Source organism: Cryptomeria japonica, chromosome 1 (assembly GCF_030272615.1).
Source record: "Cryptomeria japonica chromosome 1, Sugi_1.0, whole genome shotgun sequence".
NCBI classification, from domain to species: domain Eukaryota; kingdom Viridiplantae; phylum Streptophyta; class Pinopsida; order Cupressales; family Cupressaceae; genus Cryptomeria; species Cryptomeria japonica.
Window position 1 is genome coordinate 562,571,370 of NC_081405.1, and position 19,161 is coordinate 562,590,530.

Below are 19,161 nucleotides of genomic sequence, written 5' to 3' on the forward strand. Positions count from 1 at the left end.
GACAGATAGTGCTTGTTGCTAGGTTTTCACCATCTGTTTTTATTGTTCTTTTTTCTCATATTTTATTTTTGTTTTTGTTTATGATTTTTCACTATTTTCATTGTTTTTGTATTTTTTTCTTTTTCCACTATTTTTGGATTTTTTCGCTTTTTCACTATTTTTGGATTTTCTACTTTTAGACATAAAAAATTTCAGATACATGCTATTGATGGGTTCCTCAAGCTGATCCCTGTCTAGCATTGATAGCTGATAGGCTCTTGATCTAAATGTTGTTGTGACAACAAACGGACCCAACCAGTTTGTTTCAAACTTCCCTTTCTTTTCTCCATCTAGTTGGTTGTGTGGAGTTTCCTTTAGCACTAGTTCCCCAACTTGAAAGGCTCTTAGTTTGACCTTGTGATTATAACTCTGACACATTCTTTGCTAGTACACTATCAAATGATCAAAGGCATTTTATCATCATTCATGGATCAATTCTAGCTCTTGTAGTCTAGATACTCGTTGTTCTTCATCTCAGATAAGACCTTTTAATGATACTTGTAGAGAAGGTATCTCTACTTCTATTGGAAGTATTTCTTTTGACCCATAGACAAGAGAGAAAGATGTGGTTCTTTCTGGTGTGTAGATATTGGTATGGTAGTCCCATAGAGAAGGGTTCAATTGAATATGCCAATCTCTACTAGCATCATTCATTGTCTTTTTGAGGATTTTCAAAATTGTTTTGTTTGATGCTTCTTTTTGTCCATTCCCTTGTGCATCTGAAATTTCTCATAAAGCTCTTGTACATCCTGGTTCTTGAATGGTCACACATTATCAATGAAAATGGTCATGGGTATGAAATATTGACATATGATGTAGTTCAAGATAAATGCAACAATTTGTTTTCCTATGATATTTGTGAGAGGTAACGCCTCAATCCATTTTGTAAAATATTCTATAGCTACAAGGATGAATTTGTGACCACTGGATGAAAGAGGATTGATCTTTCCTACTAGATCAAGACCCCATCAAAAAAAAGTCCAAGAGGTTGCTAAAGAATGAATCTCTTGTGCTGGTGCATGAATCAAACTACCATGGATCTGACATTGTTTGCATGTTTTAGCTATCTGGAAAGAATCGTGTTCCATAGTTGGCCAATATTAGCCCAAGCGTATGACTTTTTTTGAAAGGGTAAGACCACTTGAATGAGTGCCACAAATGTCATTATGGACTTCATTTAAGGCCTTCTCAAATTCTTCTATCTTAAGACATCTTAAGAGAGTACCATCCAAACCTCGTTTAAAAAGGGTATCCGCGATAAGAGTACAATGGGAAGATTGGCGAATGAAATTTCTCTTTTGGTTTTTTAACAAGTCAGGAGGGAGGGTGCTATCTTTCAAGTATGTATAAATTTGGCCATAGTGGGAGGAATAATGCCCAACATGGTGACATATAATTTGGGAATCAAGACATTTATGTGCAGGTTAAAACAATTCTTCCACCAAGAATTCATAACACTCTTGATTTTCCTATGTCTGTAGTACAGAAGCAAGTGTTAGCATGGCATCTGCTACTTTGTTGTCATTTCTCAGAATCTACTCAAAAGTGATTTCTACAAAATACTTCTTGAAATCATCTACCATATTTTTATAAAACATTATTTTGTCATCCTTTATTTGATAATCGTCATTAATTTGATTGATGATGAGCTGAGAGTCTCCAAAATCCTATAATTGTGTGATGTTCCATTCTATGGCCATCTTGATCCCTATGACCAAATCTTCACATTTTTTTTTATTGTTGGTGAATGAAAAACTCAATTTATATTCCTTTGGAATTGTGTGACGTTATGGTGTGATGAATAAAATTCCTACTCCTGATCCATGTTGGGTATATGAACCATCAAAGTACGACTGCCATGTCTGTTTGGTGAATGTGAGGGTATCGGCATCTGGAAATTCAATGTTTAAGGGATGATCATCTTGAAGTGGTGCTTCGACAAGTTGGTCTACAATAACTTGTACCTTGATAGATTTTATGTCCACATATTCAATATTAGCTTCGCTCAGGATCATGACCCATTTTGCTAATCTTCCTGTTAATGTCTCCTTACCGAGAAAATACTTTAATGGATATATTTTAGCAATCAAATTGATGGAGTGAGAGAGTAGATAGTGTAACAAATTTTAAGAAGAGAATACTACCGCTAAGCATGCTTATATCCCACTAATGTTATCTTGATGTAGTAAATAGCTCATTCTTTTCCTTCATTATCCCATTGTGTGAGCAAAACTCCTAATGATACTCATGTGGCTGATACATATAGTAACAATGACTTTCCTTGAATTGGTGACATTAGACATGTTGGTTACGATAGTCCTTGATTTTGTTGAATTCTTCTTCACATTGATTGTCCCATTTGAAATGAACATTCTTATGAAATAGATGTGTAAATGGTTGACACTTATCTCTAACTAAGCAACAAATCTTCTAATTGGCCGCGATCTTCCTTGAAGTGATGTGAGTTGACTAATATTCTTGGGAGATGCCATTTCCATGATTGCTTTAACTTTAGCTGGATCTACTTCTATACCTCTATCTGAAACAATGTATCCCAATAGCTTACTTGAAATGACACCAAAGGCACATTTCTTAGGATTGAACCTTAGCTTGTATTGTTCTAACTGATCAAACATCTTTTCTAGTATTTATACATGTTCCTCTTTATTGTATGATTTTGTCAATATGTCATCTACATAGTCTTCCATGAATGTATGCATCATGTGATGAAATATTTTTGTCATGGCTCTTTGATAAGTAGCACCTGCATTGTTTAGTCCAAATGGCATGATGTTCCAGCAGGAAGTACCCCATGGACATGTGGCAGTTGTCTATTCTTGATCTTCTGGAGCTATTTTAATCTAATTATATCCTAATAAACCATTCATTAGAGAAACACATGGAACGTCCAGCAGTTAAATTGATAATGATGTCAATATTAGGTAAAGGAAAGTCATCCTTTGGATATGCATTATTGAGATCTCTTAAGTCTATGCATACTCTAATACATTTATCTGGTTTAGAAATAGGAACTATGTTTGATAACCATTAGGGGTATGCCACAGGTTTGATGAATCCCATGTCCAGTAATTTCTTCAATTCTACTTTGACAAAGAGAGCTATATGAGGATGCATCTTCCTCAATTTTTTTTTTACTAGTTTAGTTCCTAGAGTGACATTTAGGTGATGCCTTATAAGATCTAGATCCAACCCTAGCATGTTTGCATATGACCAGGCAAAATTGATTTGTCGTCTTTTAAAAAATTTCAAATATTTATGCTTTTCTTGTTCTGATAGAGAGGTTGTTGGATGTAGAATCTTTGGTTTATCCATTGTTCCAATGTTGACTGCCTCTGTTGGTTCAATCAATATAGATGATCTCTCTTGATAATATTCAGGCAATGTGTCAAATCTCCCATCTTCCAACACCTCAAGGAGGTTTTCACTATTAGATGCATCCTTTCTTTTTACTTTTCTTTTGTCTAATGTTGCCAATAAATTGTTTTCAGGATTAGACCTAATGTTTGTTTCTTTATTTTTTACTTTTGCGGCTGGGAGATTTGGAACCCACTTGATTGGAAGATGCATTAGTGAAATCCCTAGTGGAATTTGTTTTAGGCTCAATTGCATTGAGGTATAAGGCTATAGCGTGGTCATTAGGAAAGGTATCAATTTGAGTATGTCCTTCATTATCCCAGTCAATAAGTTCAGGATTTATTAAAGGTAAGGGATCTTCAGGTTGAGATGTTTTAAAGGCATTAAGGGTCATGATAGAAACATTAAAGTCTTAAATATCTATTTCAATGTCTAGGATGATACTCTCATCAGAATGAACTCTCACAATTAGTTCCTGATCGTCCTCGATTAAATCCAAGTTGATTGAATGTGATTCTAATTCAAGTGATCTAGTTCCTAATATTTGTCCTACATATGCATGGACTACATTGACACCCACATCTTCTTCATAGCAAGTTTCTTCAACTAATTATTTAGAATGATAGGAATCCCATTCCCATTCATTGGAATCTATCTCATTGGTAGCCTACAATCTGCATATTTGTTCATATAGCTTTTGGTTTGTTTCTTTATTTTCCTCGTTATCTCTTTTCTTCTCTCATATTCTGCTTCCCTTGGACTAATATTTAGTTATGTTAGTATTTCTATTATTCTCCTTTCTTTATACCATCTTATTGTTTGTTTTGATTGGGAGTTGACTTTGCTTGGGAAATGCCTTTAATTTTTCTTTCTTGCTGATTAGAATCTCTCTCTTTTTGTGATCTTATATTTGCTTGTTCTTGTTGTTTGGTAGAGGCTTCTTCTCTTTCGATTGCAAGTTTCTTGGTGTTAGGAATCGAAAGGACAACTAAGAGGGGGGGTAAATCAGTTGCCAATGAATTTCAATCCAATTATAAATTAATTCAACTTAATACTTAATACCAGTATACTTAATACCAGTAAACCAATCTTAATATCAATTAAATAGATTAACAATGTATATCAATATCGGTGAAACTTAATGCATGAAACAAAAAGAGAAACAATATCCACAACACATAAAACAAATATTTTTGATGTGGAAACCCTATAAGGGAAAAAAACATGGTGGGAAACCTTACCCAAAATTAGATGATACTACTGCAGATAGTATGTGTATACAAATGGGGTCTGCACATGTAGAGAGGCCAACTGCCTAGAGCACACTGCTCAATAATGGAAGTCACACTGACTACAGTAGGATGGTTAAATCCTAGAATAATGTACTACTTCAAAGTGCATCTGCAACACCAGATTCAGTACTGGTTTAAGTTCTGATAAACACCTTTAAACCTTCCTTTAACCTTCAAATAATGTCTTCTTGATTCCCTCTATGATCTTCTCATATGATCTTCAAAATTTGCACATACCATGTTACAATACCATACCATGACCATGCATTCATCTCACAAATGAGATCTTACATTTATACAAAATCTAAGACCAAATACTAAGGTCAAATCACTAAGAATATTGCATTCAAATCAATTGCAAAATAAGTTTTGAAAAGATGTCAGCCTCAATAGAGTAACCAATAATAAATCATTTCCATAATGTGTCGTGTTGATTTGGAATAGATAACCTATATCGGTCCATAACCTAGACCTATCTGTTGGTAACAAAAAAAATGTCAACCCGATTAGACCAATAACCAAAACACCAAAACTAAGTATCCAAACTATGTCTTTGACATAATGAAGTGATCTCTAGATGATAAAAAGTCATCATCAGTACCGGTGAAACATATAACCTATCGGTGAGCATATATCGATGATTGTGCATAAGTCACTAACCTTGCTGGTGAACACAATCTGTCGGTTCAATAGTAAACCAATATAACCATAGTTCCAAATCAACAAGGATAAGTGTTGACATCAATGACAAAACCAATGCAACACATCCATAATACCAACACTTGTGTATTTTGTCATGTTCATATTTTTGCTGCCTAGAAGATGTTTCATCTTGTGTAGTAACTTGTACATACCCTAAGCTTGATTGTCTATAGCCTACTGAGTATGAGGTTGTATGGGTTTTGAGATACCTTATTTTCTTTTTCCTATAGGACCTATTCTAATGTATCCCATTTTCTAAAGAATGTTAAATCCTTTTCCATGGTTTTATGTGGGTATTTTGACATTATTGACATTTTGTTGAACTTCTTCATATTTATATAGCCATTGTAGCACATCTTTGTCCTTTGTTTCCTCAGATAATATCCCAACAATAACAAATGCTCCATCAAATATTGGAACAGGTTTTACAATTGGTTGTTGTTTTGAGTTTGATGGTTTACCATAAGATTTAGGAGAAAGTGGTAACTGTGATAGTGAATATTATCCATTCCCTCAATCCCTTGGTTGTATCTTTTTTTCAAAACTTAACAAGATTAAGGAAAATGTTATTTCCTTAGATTGTGTGCTTGAAAATAATACCTCTCTATTATGCAAAACAATGAACTCTTGTGCTAGTTTCAAATTACTACAATATTGGAATGGATTCGAGTCTACTGAAATTGTGATTTCTTGCCCATTGTATGAAAACTTCAAGAACTGATGATAAGTTCAAGGAATAGCTTGTATGTCATGAATCCATGGTCTTCCCAAAAGTATGTTGTAGGATAAATCCAAGTCTAGGACTTAGCATGTTGTATCTTTCTGCAAGGGTCCTACTTTGATGGGTAATACCACAATTACTTTAGAGGAATGTTCTTCTTCATCATATGCTTTGATTGTGATCTATTTATGGGGATGAACTGCATCTTCAAAATAACCTAAAGCACGAACAAGACTTAACGATAAAATATTCAAGCTAGCTCCTCCATCTATTAGGACACATTTAACACATGTTTTATGAATAAGGACTTGAATATGAAATGGAGCATTATGGGGATGTTACAAAGGCATGTAATCTTTTTTTGTGAATGATAAGAAATGAGGAGATATGAGGTCTCCCGCCATGGTTTAGAATTGATCTACATCAAGATCTTTGGATACCGTCATATCTACTAGTGCTCTTTCTAAGATTTCTTTATGTGCAGGTGAAAGTTTTTAAAGTTCTAAAATTGATATTTGGGTAGGAGTTTTTTGTAATTGACCCACTAAACTATGTTTTTTTGAATTGGATGACATGTCAGTTATAGGAACTAGAAAAAAACATCTTTAGCTTTTCTTCTCATGATAGCATGAGCGGGTTCTTGTTGTTGTTTCTCTTTGCCCACAATCACATTAACCACATTATCATAAGTATGAGCATAGTTCACTTTTGTTTGATCCTTGCCATTATGTGTTGTTGATGATTCACCTTTCTCAAAATTAGGAAGTGGATTTTTAAAATTTGTGTGCAATTCATTTGTCGTATGCCCATCCATAGTTATTACGCCATTATCAATCAAATCTTGGATAATGTGTTTTGACTGTTGACAATCATTTGTTTGGTGTCCTTTGTTTTGATAGAACTCACAATAATGGTTGTCATTCAACCAATCAGGTTTTACCTTGGGTTCAAAGTTTCTTTCTTCTAGAAAGGTAATCAATCTATTTTCTAGAAGAGTTTTTAAGGCTGGCCCAAGTGGTTCACCAATGTTAGTAAATTTTCTACAAAATAATTTGTTAAAAGATGATTTTTGTTGATTATTATCTTGTTGAACTGTTGTTGTGTGATTTGATAGATTGAAAATTAGTTGCTTTGGTTTCACATTATTAATATCCACTATCCCAACATTGACGATGTTTTGATTTCTATTCCAAAATTTAGGTTTATTGTTGTTGGTATTGTTGTTGGGAGGAGGATTAGCTCATTCTTTGTACATCTTCAAGTCTCCCTTCTTTACCATAGCTTCCTCCATCTTGATTCCATTATCAGTCATCTTTTCAAAACTTGAATGACATTATATTTTTAGGTTATAACTCATTTGTTCATTTATATTTTCAATGAATATGTCCATCTTTTCATATTCTTGCACCGTATGAGGACATCGTGCAACTAATCATCTCCATCTCTGTAGAAATGTAATGAGAGGTTCTCAACTCTTTTGTTTGGTGTTACACAAGTCTAGCATTGTGACCTCATGTTGTATGTTGTATGTTGTAAGAGTATTGTGAAACAAACTTGTCCACCAATTCTGAGAATGATCTAATTCCGGGTGGAAGTTTCAAAAACCATTCCATAGCTTGTCCAATTTGGCTCTTTGGAAATAACCTCATTAAGTATGCATCCTCATGTGAAAAATCCATGCTCATCATGCAAAATTCTCTTATATGATCTTGGGGATCAGAGCTTCCATTATATTGTCATATATCAGAGTTTCACAATTTATAGAAAAGGTATCATGTTGAGACATTTGTCAAATGGATAAGGATAGATTTCTTGAAGTGAATACCTCTTAGTAGTTTGCCTTTGTATATCTTGAATTTATGTTTGAAGCATTTGTATCTACTGCATGAGAGCTAAGAGAGGATCATCGACACATTTTCTTCTTGTATCATCATGATCCCTTCTTGTATCATCATGATCCCTTCTTGTATCATCATGATCCCTTCTTATGTCATCATTAGGTCTTTGTGTGTACTCATTGGTTCTTGTGTCATCATGATTAGTTCATTGTGCATCCTCATGAGTTCTTGTATCATCAGGAATTCTTGTGTCATCCTTTTTGTGACTAAAAATTTCTTCATTTTCTTTATTGTCATTGTGTCACGTGATCCTCCCCTTGGTCTTAAATTTCTTATGTTTGAATCTTGGGGGAGTGTAGCACCAGATTTTGTTAATATTAGGAAGTAGTTTTGTATTTCACCCTCCAATATTTTCTCCATGAATTTATAAAATTGAGGATCTAGTTTGATTTCTCTGATGTGTTGATCTGTTATCTCTTCTTCTTGTATTTTATTTTTGTGTTCTATTTCCTCATGATCTTCTACCATTTCAAGCATTTCTATGTATGTTTCTTCGATCTTTCATCTTTGAGCCCTGGTTAAAACAGGCATACATGTTCTTTGAATTTTTTGTGAGGTTTTTATTTTCTATAATGTACCCCAATAAGTGATCAATTGTTGAGGTAAATATGATAGATTGATAAGACACAAAATGGTCATTCAAGTATTTGCTAGTTTGCAAGTTTTTTGATCTTAGTTAAGAGTGGAAATTTCATGATTTTTTATATGACCAAGTTCAATAGGACCAATATATCCTATGATAGAGAAGGTTAATCTAATCAAGAGTTGTAGTTTCATGATAAAGGATGATAGATCCTGATGAGAAAATATGTTTGAATGATCAGTTTATCAAAGAAAATGTGATGATGCACTTTGAGATGTTAGATCTTGAACTTGTTGGAAATGAATACTTGAAACCCTTAGCGTGTCTAGTCTTGAATTTGTTTTGACAGAAGATAACTTGAGCTAGCGGCCTGAGAAGACAACCTATTCACAAGATGGAAATTATTAGGTATATGCTCAATGTGGGCTGATTAGGCAAGTACAATAGATCCAAAAAGGCATAAACATAGGTTTCTGGACTGATGAGAACAGAGTCTCGTATGATAAAATACTGTGATCCAAATGACAAAAGGGAAATTTTGTACGAAGTGCTACGTATACTCATATGATAGTTTAGGGTAAACCAGATGATAGTTATTAGAGACCAGAATGACAAACTGGAAGGCTCGTATGACAGTTTGGTGTGATCCAGATGATAATTCTCAGAGACCAAAATGACAAACTGTAAGACTCGTACGATAGTTTATAGTAAACTAGACGATAATTCTTAGAGACCAGAATGACAAACTGTAAGACTTGTACAACACAGGAGTAGACATGGACAATTTTCTGGAAAGAACAGAGGTTTGACCGATGAGTTTTGATGTTTTAATTATTTTCTCCTTTTTTAGTATTTCAGTTTCAGTTCCAAGGACAAAAACACAGCAAACATGCTAGATACAAAGTGACATCAAGCACATCATGCTAATTCTAAGGAAGTTGGCTAAGAGAGAAAACCTTTGCTTGCAACCTTCGGTACACACCAAATACCTAATTAGAATACGGTTGCTGAGTCTCATGTAATAGATTATCAACGCCATATTAGCCGACTCCAAATGCTAATGGGGGCACCATATGGAAGTATCTTGGGAGAGTTACTATCTCTCTTGTGTAAAGATTATCCCCCTTTCAGAGGTAAACCGGGTAGCTTGTATCTTAAAGTTATTAATAAGGATTTTTGTTTGAAATTACCCCTAGAATCCATGCAAGAATGATTGAGTCCTATAGCCTGGCAAGGTACCAAAACAATATGTACTCACACAAGCATGGTTGAGACCGTGAGGCCATACAAAATGCTTGATATGAGAGATCTCAAAGGGAAAAATCAAATAACTCCATCCTTCGAGACTTTAATCCTAAGAGGCCTATTTATTATAGTGAGTGAGAATGCTTAGGTCTAGTTGTACTCACTTGGGTCATTCTTATAGGGTGATTACTTTTTCCTACTATGACAGGTGTGCTAAAGGAATAGAAATCTCAAACTCGTAAAGCTTCAAGGGTCTGGAATTTTTATTGTCTATATAGATAAGAGCATACTCTCCGACCTTTTAGACTCTTCTCAAACATGAAATAGATTTGTTCATTTATCATATCATAATTTAAGTGCCTAGAAATCTTAAGAATACACAAAGTTTAATCGAATATCCTTCAGAAACCTGCAAAAATAATGAATCAGTAGTCATATTGTTTTTGAGTGATAGGCATGTTGTTGGACAAATGTCTTGCAAAAACTAGTTAGGTTGTGAAAAATCTCAAAAAAGATCAGGGTTAGCATTAACATCATAAAAATTCAATCAAGAAAAACTCTAAAATGCAATCTATTTTTTATACGACAAAGCAGAAACTCATTCACAATTTCTCACCTAGTCGTACGATAATTCACATCTAACCATATGACAAAGCAAAGAATATCATACTATGAATAAATTACTGTTTTATGAGATTCTATATAATGTACAAACAAAATCTTGAAGGATGAGATTTTGATGATTTGCAAGGCCAAAAATTGAGTTTTTGAGCCCCACAGTGGGCACAAATTAATGTTCGTGTGAAATCTGGAATCTATATCTGCAACAAAAACACTTAATAGATCATTACATGCATGGTTATTTGATCAAAATCAATAAATGTAAAACCATGACAAATTGACCTATTGACTCCTAAAAGATGCGAGTATAGATTTATTCTCAGATTTGTCTAAGCAATACTAGTGACTTGACTACACCGAGACAAAGGATTTAATCTATATGAATGCAAACTAGATGAATGCAAGATTAACAAATTAAGCTATATTAATCCAAAATGATATGAGATACATGATTGCAAGCACGATTAATATAATATGCTAATTATGCTAGATGATTGAGATAAAAAATGACTATAACAATGATGCTAAAATCTAGGATGCAAGGGATCTTTATTACTCTAAAATGAGGGGTATTTATAGGAATTCCAAGGCCAAAGCTGAGGTGGTAGGAATCGACGGTCTAGATTTGATCTGAAGATATTAAGGGCTAAGATTGGGGAAGTTGGAGAAGAGGTTGGAGGAAGGGACACTTGTCATGTGTGTGGTGACAAGTGTCAAGGAACCTTGCTCATGAGAGAGTAAGTGTCCAAGGGAGGAGACATGTGGAAAAAATGCCATGTGTCTCAAGGGGAGAATATCCAACCCATAAGAGGTTAGGATAAAAGAGGTTATGATGTCCAAGATAGGATAGGATTAGTTAAAACTAGGATTAAATAGAATGAGTTAGGATAGAGGGTGATTAGGCTAGGTGGTTAGAAGTTAGGATTTGTTGCCCATTTGGTGGAATTTATTATGTGTTACATTGATTTTTTGTCATTCATGTCAACACTAGCTATTTGAATGCTTTACCGGTACCCTTCTGGTCCCAGTAGGTTGAGTGGTTTTTAGTTAACTTGGATCTAGCATGATTCAGTAGGTTCTGGTATAATCTGGTGATGAAATTGTCTTGTTCATAATGCTTATACTCATACTTGATCAATTGGTTTTGGTCTGGTGATTGGATGCTATCCTTCTTTCTTAGAAGATTGGTTTCTGGTTCCAATGAGGGTTTCACCAGCAGAGCTTTTGGTGGAGATCTTTGATGAATTACATAAGTGGTGTTGGTGCAGCTTCTGATGGAGTTTCAAGATGTTGTTGGTAATCATGTTCAAGACTTGGTGTTTGGAGATCATTGCTAAAGTGTGTGGACCTATACTTGGTCCCGATTGATCTAGGTTATGGACCGGCATTAAAGTAATGTGTGGATAGGACCTATTATTGTATTTCTAGGATATCTTATGTGTTGGATATTATTTATTTTGGTCTAAGGCCGACATGGTTTATAATTATGTAATTGGTTTATTGTTTGGTGGTCGACCTGATTGTTTATGGTTGAGGGTTTGTATAAATAAGATGTAAGATTTCATTGTAGATCATCATGGTTAATGTAAGAGGTCATGATTAAGGAATGTAATGTGCGAATAATGTAATATCATTCAGGAAGAGGAGTTGGTCGGTCATTGGAGATCGAATTGGATTTGTGTAAGAGGATTTAGTCCTCTAGTATTGAGCTTAACCAGAACTGTACTCAGGCATAGGAGATGCTATCTTTTGCAGTTCAACACTTCTCTGGATTGTAGTTTGGATTTATATGTAGTCAGTGAGACTCCTTTTGTGATGAGAAGTGTGCTCTAGGTTGTTGGCCTTCCTGCAAGTGGAGGCCCCTTCATTGTAATTCACATACTGGAGAAGTATTATCTGACTGTGGGTTGGCTTCCCTCTATGGTTTTTCTCTTTACTGGGGTTTTCGCGTACAAATCTTGGTGTTGTGTGGATAGTGTTTATTCTATGATTATTTCTTATGCTTAATTGGATTATTTTCCATATCGATATTAATTTTTTGGGTTCCAGTATTAAAGTTTAAATTGCTAATGCTTTCGGTAATCTATGACAACTGAGTCACCCCCACTCTCAGTTATCTTTCGGTTATCTGAACTGTCTAACAATTGATATCAGAGCTTTGGTCCTCTCTACAGAAATATTCACTGCTTGAGGAAGATCCTATTGCAGCTAACAGTTCAATTTCATCTAGTTCTTCTGGAGCTATCTTTTGAAGAGATATACCGAGGCCTGAAGGAACAAATTACACAATATGGAAGATTCAGATGGAGACTCATCTGATATGTCTTGGAAAGGAGATTTGGGAGATCACACAAAATTGTGTCACACCCTATGATCCATGATCTGGCAATCCTCCTCCAGAAAACTTGGACAAGGAGCTTGAGAATGATTGTAGATCAAGAGAAGCCCTCTTGTGTGCACTTTATGATCAACAAATAATGGGATTAATAGACAAATCATCTGGAAAGACTATATGGGATAAGTTGCAGACTCTTAATGAAGGTGACCCTATAGTGAAGATTGCTAAACTTGATGGTTACCAGGTGAGATATGAAAACTTGAAGATGGAAGATGAAAGGATTACTGCATTCATGGAAAGGGTAAATGAGATTGTTATGGGAATTCAATGTTGTCATGAAACTCTGAGAGAAGATGAAATTATTTCTAAAGTCCTGAGAGCCCTACCACCGACCTACAAAAAAGAAGGCTACTGCTATCAATAAGTTGAGAACAATGGCTAATACATCTATCAACAAAGATACTTTGGTTGGGAAACTATCTGCTTTTGAGCTTGAGGAATTTGGACCTTCTGGAGTAGTGAAGACTGAACCTTCTTTTTATGCACCTACATCTGCAATCAGTAAGCAAGATTGGAAAGATTTATGTGCAAAATAATTAGAAGATATGAAGAGAGAAGATGATGAGGTTGAGAAACTTGAAGCACTATTTTCTAGAAGAGTATTGAAAGTACCGATAGGAAGTAAGTATGAATGAAAAGCATCTTTTAAATATTTTGCATGTAATAAGATTGGTCATTTTGCATCTAGATGTCCTGAAAGGAATTCAAGATTTGAAAAAAGAGTTAAAAGATCATTTAATCCTAACCCTAGATATTAGAACAAGTATAGATTCAAGAAAAATAGAGACAAATCATACTTCATAGCGGACAAGGAAGGCATTACTGACTCAGATGATGAACCGATAGAAGACTCTGCTAGTGGATCTGGCAATGGGAAAGAATGGGTACTTCTGGCTATCAAGGAATATGATCCGACACTAGAAGAGAATCTACCTGAGGAGATGGCACTTGTTGCTAAAATTGAGGACAAGGATGAATGGGTAATTGACAATGGTGGTTCACATCATATGACTGGACATAAAGGGAAGTTTCTTTCTTTACAAGAATTTGATGGTGGACTAGTTAGATTTGGAGATGACAAGGCATGTATGATTAAAGGAAAATGAACTATATCATTGGATGGTAAGAACAATACTGACAATGTTTATTATGTTGAAGGTTTGAAGCATAATATTTTGAGTGTAGGACAATTGGTAGATAAGGGATTTCAATTATAGTTCAAGGATGGAAAATGCAAAATCATTAACAGATCTGGCTTGGAGATTGCAAACTGTACACAGACAAAAGGTAACATATTTCCTCTGATGAGAGTTGGTTATGGCATAAAAGGTTGTGTCGTGTGAATTTTGATTGCATTGTGAAGATCAGCTCAATTAAGGCTATTAGAGATATACCTAAGATTATGAAGCCCTATAATTCAGTATGTAAAGAATGTCAAATGGGTAAACATGTCAAAACCTCTTTTAGGAGTATACAAGATAAATCAAATGATGTTCTTGATCTTATTCATATTGATTTGTGTGGCACTAGTAGAGTTAAAAAATTTCATGGTGATAGATATTTCATGCTAATCATTGGTGATTATTCTAGAATGATGTGGGTTGCTTTTTTGAGAGAAAAATATGAAGCATTTGAAAATTTTAAAATCTTTTAAGTCTAAAGTAGAAATTGAGACATGATTAAACATTAAATGTTTGAGATCAAATTATGGTGGAAATTTCACATTCGGTTACTTTAATAACTTTTGTGACAAGCATGGTATAAGAAGACAATTTTGTGCTCCCTAGACACCTCAGCAGAATGGATTTGTGGAAAGTAAAAACAAAACTATCTTGGATGCTTCTAGAACAATGACGATGGAAGTGAGTCTATCTCATATCTACTGGAGAGAAGAAATGAGTACAACAATTTACACATTCAACGGAGTACATATCAAAGGAGAAACCAGTAAGACACCTTATGAATTATGGTTTGGCAATACACCTACAGTTAAGTATTTCAGAATTTTTGGTAGTAAATGTTATATCAGGAGAGATGATACTATTGGGAAATATGATCCTAGATGTGATGAAGGTATATTTCTTGGTTATTCTAATGAAAGCAAAGCATATAGATGTTATAACAAGAAATTGCAAAGAATTGTGGAGAGTCCTAATGTTAAAGTAGATGAGCTGAGAAAAAGTCAAATCAAAATTTATGAGAAGGAACCAGTAGTGGAAATGATTATATCTGAACCAATGGCACCTTTACCGGAATAGAGTTGAACTAGTTACTTTGGCAACATTAGATAATTATAGAGTAACTGAAGAACATGGAAGAGGAACATAGAGTCACAAGACTCCTAGGTATGTGAGATTGAATCATTCTAAAGATCAAATCATTGGGGATAAGAGCAATGGAGTGATGACAAGAAGAAGATTGGAAACTAATGAGGTATGTTTAATTTCACAAGTTGAACCAGTATGAGTAATTGAGGCATGTAAAGATGAATTTTGGTTAAAATCTATGGAAGAAGATTATTGAGAAAAATAACACATGGACTTTGGTTCCCTGGCCTAAAAATAAAAATGTCATTGGAACTAAATGGGTTTTTAGGAATAAATTGAATGAGGATGGTCAATTTATAAGGAAAAAGGCTAGATTGGTATGTACAGGATATTCTTAGAAGGAAGGAATTGATTATGGAGAAACTTTTGCACTAGTAGCTAGGATTGAAGCTATAAGATTATTTCTTGCCTATGCAAGGTTTATCAAATGGATGTTAAATGTGCATTCTTGAATGGGGATCTTGATGAGAAAGTTTATATTGAGAAACCTGATGGTTTTTCACCATCAGATGATACATATATGGTTTGGAGGTTAAGGAAAGCTTTATATGGATTGAAACAAGCGCCTAGAGCTTGGTATGCAAGGTTGGATAAATATCTTTTGAAGTTTGGTTTTACTAAGGGTATTGTCGACAGTAATTTATATTATAAAATTAATGATGATGATATACTGATTGTTGAAGTATTTGTTGATGATATTATTTTTGGAGGTGAAGATAAATTATGTGTAGAGTTTTCTAAGAATATGGGGAAAGAATTTGAGATGTCTATGATTGGTGAGATGAAATTTTTCTTAGGTTTGCAGATTACTCAAACTGACAAAGGAATTTTTATCTATCAAACTAAATATGCTAAGGAATTGTTGAAGAAATTTGGTATGGGAGATTCTAAACCAATAAGTACACCTATGGTTACAAGTGAGAAATTTACAAGAAAAGATGTTTCTGCATTAGTAAATCCTACAAGATACAAATCTATGATTGGAGGTCTACTTTATTTGACTCGGACTAGGCCTAGCATTATAGATGTTGTTTGTATTGTTTCAAGATTTTAGAGTGATCCTAGAGAAAATCATGAGATAGCGGTGAAAAGGTTTTTAAGATACTTGCAAGGTACATCAGAATATGGTTTGTGGTACCCTCAGGATGATAAATTTACTTTATGTGCATATGCTGATGTTGATTGGGCTAGAGATGTTGATGATCAGAAAAGTACATCTAGTAGATCTTTCTTTCTTGGAAAGAATTTGGTTTCATGGATCAACAAGAAATAGTCATGTACTTCTTTATCTATAGCTAAAGTTGAGTATGTTGATGTTGCTACTAACTGTACACAAGTTTTATGGATGAAGCAAATGTTGAAGGATATAAAGGTGGATTGTGATGCACCAATAGTTATTCAGTGTGATAACTCTACTGCTATTGATATATCAAGGAAATTGGTATTTCATTCTAAGACAAAGCACATATCTATCAAGTATAACTTTTTGAAGGAGAAGGTGGAAGCAAATGAAGTTGGACTATTTTATGTGAACACTAAAGAGCAAATTGTAGATATTTTCACTAAACCTTTATCCAAAGAATCATTTCACTATCTGAGAGACAGATTGGGGGTTTCTACCCCTCCGATAGAGACTTGACTGATGCGGTTTTCCATTAGTTTGACATGCACTATCAGAGATACTATTCATTCCGACACTGATGTGGGATGCTACTACTCAGGGGGAGTAGTCAGCTTTGAGATTCAGAGGACTATGTGTTGGCAATTGACACTCTATTGGTTGGTTTCACTATGTTATCATTCATGGCAACATGATTTTGGGTTCTGGCTTCATATGGTGTATCAACAGGCACTTCATAGACTCTACACCGACACCACCACCAACACTAGTAGGATAGAAGATTTATTTGATCACCAACAATGTAGGTTGATATTGTATAGTAAAGGTCATTGGTGTTGGAGGCTGACACATCTTGGATCTGGCATTGGATTTTTTTTTAAATGATTATTCATTTATGTTATATGGCCGGCATGTAAATATGATATTGTATATATCTTTGTAAGCTAACAAAAGGCATAAATTTGTATAGGGTATATAGGGAATATTTATTAGATCATTTTGTAATAAGGATAAGAATGATAGGATGAATATAATGATGTGATGTAATGCAAAATATATCAGAGAGACTATGTATGTGAGGAATTCATTGTAAGGGTTATTCTGATACCGAGGTTTAGGGTTTTAGCTAGAACAGACAAAGCTTAAATTAGAACTATATTCTAGCATAGGAGATGCTATATTAAGCAGTTCATACTTCTCTGGATTGTTGTCTAGAATGTTATGTAGTCAGTGAGGCTCCTATTATGATGAGTAGTGTGCTCTAGGGTGTAAGCCTTCCTGCAAGTACAGGCCCATCATATAGTGTAATATCTCTTCATATGGCTAGTGAATTGATATTGTGGGTCACAAATCCCACCGTGGTTTTTCCTCTTTGAGGTTTTCCATGTATAAATCTATGTGTTATGTTTCTCATTTATGTGTTTGGCTTATTGGTTCCATTACTTCTTTCAATTCTGTTTATACTGGTATACCGATTGGTGTATGAATGTTTTGTTAAGGCTAAAATTTACTATTTTAGTATAACACTAATTCAACCCCCCCCCAGTGTTATTGGTTTACAACAATTGGTATCAAAGCCTTGTGCCTCAGAGGAAGTTTAATAGCTTGAGGAAGATCCTGAAACTAGAATCATTGAATATGGCTTTGGAGAAGAAGCTTGAGATGGCACTTGAAGTTTATGATGCTGAAAGATTGAAGAACTTAAAGTTACAAGATGAGTTCAATTCTCCTAAAGAATTTATTCTTGTCCTACAAGAGAGGCTATCATTTGTTCAAGCTAGGAGAAAGGAAATTTTGCAAAATCAAGATGATGAAGAGAAAAATGCACTTAAGGAACAATGTCAAAAATTTAGTCAGGAGAACATGGTTATGAAGAATGAAATGCAAGCTATGTCTATAAGGATGTCTAAGGAGATTGAGGACAGAAAGAAAAAGGAAGAAAATCTTGTTGTATCCCTGAAGAACAAGTTTGAAGAATGTGTTAGGTTGGTTCATGAAAATGAGATGTTGAGGTCTAATTTAGTACAATCCCAAAGCAATGAGCAAGAGATTCAGAGACAAATGTCAATACTAAGAGATGATTTAACTATTGCAAGAGAGTACAAAGAAAAATTCAAGATCAGCTCAACACAACTTGATGAGTTACTGAAGACACAGAGGCAGATTGGAGATTCCAGTGGACTTGGATTTGAGCAACGATAGAGTTCTGATACTACTAATGAAGATCAGAACCATAAGGCACCAGTAAGGAAATTAAATGCTTATAAATTCAATGGTAGATGTTTTGTTTGCAATCGAATTTTTCACATGGCTAGGCAATGTAGAAATAGAGCAAATCAAAACCCTAATTTTGCTCCCAGTAAATGTTCTAAATACAATAAAATTGGTCATAAGACAAAAGATTGTTGGCATTATGTGAACCGGTCTAAGGACATAATGATATTGTATGTTGTCATTGATGTCAATATGTGATATGAAGTGAACCGGCATATGTGATATGTGGGAAGAGAGAACTGGCATATGTGTGAACCAGTATAAATGCCAAAGTGAAGTGGTATATTTGTTCAAGGTGAACCAGCATGTAGTTATGGGAACTGGTACATCGAAGCATTGTATGACTATCGGTTGGTAGGTAGTTTCCACTTTAGGATTTACAGTTGGAGTACTTCAAGCCTGTGTGACTCAATCAGTGATCTTTGTGTGATGAGTTAGTAGTATAATGGAGAACAGATCATGTTGCCACGTAAGCCCTATGCGCGTGAAGGATCTTGCATGAAGAAAACTATCCCTATCTACCTTGGGAATGTGCAAAGTTTGTTAAATGGTGATAACGCGTGATG